Source organism: Rhagoletis pomonella, unplaced genomic scaffold, assembly GCF_013731165.1.
Source record: "Rhagoletis pomonella isolate Grant_MI unplaced genomic scaffold, Rhpom_1.0 Rhpom_scaffold_00002, whole genome shotgun sequence".
NCBI lineage: Eukaryota > Metazoa > Arthropoda > Insecta > Diptera > Tephritidae > Rhagoletis > Rhagoletis pomonella.
Genome location: NW_023458556.1, coordinates 58,683,886 through 58,687,951, shown reverse-complemented (window position 1 = coordinate 58,687,951; position 4,066 = coordinate 58,683,886).

The following is a 4,066-nucleotide window of genomic DNA, read 5'->3' as shown; positions in this document are numbered from 1 at the left end:
TTTCGATAATTTTTTATAAAAATATAGTTCATTTTACACCAAAAAACGTAAAAATAAAATATCTAAACTTTGTGCAAAACTCAAGAAAATTCATTAAACTTGCACTCTAATTTGTAGCTTTTTATTCAGATTTTTTAGAAAAATTCAGCGTATGCAGTTTTATAGCCCATTCAGTATAACAAAATGCAAGTTTAAAGTTGCTATAGAATCGCGTTGATTTTTGGCATTTTTTTTAGTGGAAGATGTTGCTCATTTTCTCCATACAAAAAATAATTGTGGAATATACTTTGTATGGAAGAACTTGCGTGAAAAAAAATTACCAAAAATTAATTTTCTAGCAACTTCAAACTTGCACTTTGTTATACTAAATTTGAATGGGCTATAAAACTGCATACTTAGAATTTTTATATAAAAAATCTGAATAAAAAGTTGCAAATTATTGTGCAAATTTAATGAGTTTTCATGATTTTTGCACAAAGTTTAGAGATTTCATTATTATGTTTCTTTAAGCGGCCTCAAGCTCATAAAAATTGTTGAATATAATTGTTATAAGGCCATAAAAATAACAAAAACGAATAACTTAAGGACGAGCACACCTAAAAAGTTAAAAATTCTAATAATAGAAATATTAACAAAAACCAACAAAACCAACAACCACATGAGCAAGTGAATTGCAGCGGAATAGCTGCGCTTGATTGTAGTTGGCTTAGCAAAGTGAAATAGTGGAAAATAAGCAACAAGAATTAACAAGACAAGCTTAGCACAGTGCGTAGGCAACTGGCTGAGTCAGTGGTGGTCGCCGGTTCGAATCCTACTGAAAGAAGTCTGATGAGGAAATGTGGTGATTTCCGAAATAGCTATCACTTCTACCATTTTTTCAAATTATTGTTGCTTTTCCACAATAAGTTTTCACTTTAAACGGCCTCAAGCTCATAAAAATTGTTGAATATAATTGTTATAAGGCCATAAGAATAACAAAAACGAAAATAAATTAGAATAAAAAACTTTGCATATATTGCGAAAAATTTACTGTGCCAATACTTCTGTTCGGCACTGTAGATAAAAAGTTCACAGTGAAAATCAATTTAGTATTATGTGTAGAATACAAAGCATTGTATAAATTTGTTAGTTTACTGTCTGATAATGTTTGAATGGTCCACAGATGGTTGTTATTATTATTAGATAATATAGTTTTTGTAAATAAAGTAAACAAAGTGAAAATAGCAAAGCTTTTACCCAAGTAACGTTAGTTTTTTTAATTCTTATGAATCCAAATTATGGTTTAATTTAATTAGAAGTCACGTAAAACTAGCACAAGGTCCCAGTATGTTTCAGTGCTACGCCCGTTGACTATTTATTTACAATTTGGTTCATAACATACATATTTTTCCATGGCCAATGAGTATCAATAAATAGTTAAAAATGTTAAATAAAACCACTGAGACAAGTGTAATTATTGAAATTTCACTTTCATTTCAGTGATTTACTGCACCCACGAGCATACCCACATACTTAGATACATTAAATTGACATCAATTATCTGAATTTTTTGAACTTTTCACGCGATTTCTAAAAAATCGTTGTAAAAAAATTTCATTTGTAATGAATTAATTTGCTTGCATAAAAAACGTTACAAGAAGCATAACCTTTTAAATTGCTCCAAATTACTGTCTGTTACCGAAAAATATGTACTGTAAGTATGCTGGAAAACAACGTTCATGCCAAATTACTCCCACGCTCTATTTACGTTGACGCCAGCAAGCGACTAATTCCCTTCGAATATGGAGTGTAGAAGTATGTATGAACAAGGGTGACGCACCGAGTAAAATTTAGAGGTGGCTCGAAGCGACTAATATCACTTATTGTGGCCGTAATCTGTAGTATAAGTTAAGTTTAGTTAGCTTAGCTGGTACGTGAAATCTCATAGATGTATGTATACCAAGCGAGTGTTTTTAGTTAGGCTTAACTTATCCTTTGACCTACAATTTTCTTCAGTGATAGCTGAATCGCGATCTTCCTAAAGCTGGAGATTAGCATAAGGGATTGTCGAGTGTATTTTTGTAGTTACGAACACCTTATTCGCATGTCAAGCATTCTGCACTGTGGGCCACTCCTAACTTGAGCGCATGAGATGATGTGAGACATTGTCCCATAAGTACCCCAACAAGCGCTTTGCAGCGAAGAGTTTACCCTGTTTTTGGCTACCATATCTGCCCGGTAATTTGCCTCAATTCCATTCTGTCCTAGCACTCAGTAAATAGGCACTAGTCTATTGCGGCATAAATCGTCTATACTGTTTTCTATGCCTGTCGATAGAAACAAATATTTATGGGGAGTTGGGAAGGCTAACCATATTATGCTTAATTTTTCTGGGAGCTTACATGGCTCTACCTACTCCTCCGAGAAAAAATAGCGACTCCCACGATTTCACTCATTTCAGGCACGTCAATAGCAAATAATAGGTTTTTTTTATTAGATCGGAGTCCTCTCTTCCAACCGTTTTGCTCTATTTTGAGGTGTGGCCCAATTGTTAGTGGCTAGCTCACGTAAATTACTGCGCCCAATGTCGATTTACTCGCAACTTCGTTTATCGAATATATATTTAAAATTGTTATCGTTCGGGGGTGCACAATACTCCAGTTGTTATACGCACATATGTAGTTCTGCAAACCCTTGCACACTCTTCAAGTGCGTAGATCCATTTAGTGAGCCGTGTAGATAGCTCCACCGCATTACCGTCAATTTGCTGCCCTTAGGTAAGTAGGTAAAGTAGGAGTGACTGGCGTCTGCGCAGCATTCTTAGGCCATAGGCAAAAGACCCATTGTCGAAACCGTAAGTCGCTAATTACCAAAAAAAAAGCTAGAGCATCCCCGATTTAGTAGGTAAAATTTTTACGGTTTTCAATAAATTATACTCAACAATTTTTATTGAGCTCGAGGCCGTTTTTAATGAAAAACTTATTGTGGAAAAGCAACAATAATTTTCAATAAAAAAAAAACCCAGTGCGTGTAGTCCCTACGCGCGGAAGAAGTGAAACTTAATAGAGGAATTTCAGAAAGAAAGAAATGTGTGATATACATACACATGTACATATTTTCTAATACACTAAATACATATTTATTTTAATTTTTTTAACGAGCTTTAATTTTTTATTTTTTATAACCAATTGCTAAGTTTAATTATTATTTTTGGCTGAGAAAACATGCATATCTACAATATTAACTAGTAGATTGTGGTAACTAAAGTAAGATATAAAAAGTCTTATTTCAATATTATTAATATTTCTAGAAAAACTGCATCAATGGTAGTCGCTAATTTGGTTGTTGGAACATATCTACCAATAACCATTTCCAATGAAAAGTTTTCTTTCACAAATTTTGTCAGTTCATCATACATGTATTCGGCCAGCGAAAAGTTTACGTTGAAATCTCCTGCGAGAATTACAGGTCGATCATAACAGTCTACATATTTTTATATTCATCTTCATCTTCATCTTCATCTTCATCTTCATCTTCATCTTCATCTTCATCTTCATCTTCATCTTCATCTTCATCTTCATCTTCATCTTCATCTTCATTTTCATCTTCATCTTCATCTTCATCTTCATCTTCATCTTCGTCTTCATCTTCATCTTCATCTTCATCTTCATTTTCATCGTCATCTTCATCTTCATCTTCGTCTTCATCTTCATCTTCATCTTTTCTTTATCTTTATCTTTGTTTTTGTCTATATTCTTGTCTTTGCATTAGTCTTTCCCCGCCCAACTGGCGTTTAACGCAGCTATTCGTTTTCTATACCCGCCATATACTACCTTTACCGTGGCGTTAAATATATATCGCAAACATATCGGAGCTGTAATAATAAGATTCACTTCAATTATTTGAGTTTAACTTTTTAAACAGGTGGTCACCGTCTTCAAGCACCTCAAAAATATTTTAATTGTGTTTCTTTAAGCCCTTTCATTTCACGCTTACTATATAGTATTTTATGCATAAGACTATTTTATAGTTTAACTAAATTTGACTTTTGAAACAGGTGGCAACCCTCCTACATGTAGCTAAAAAA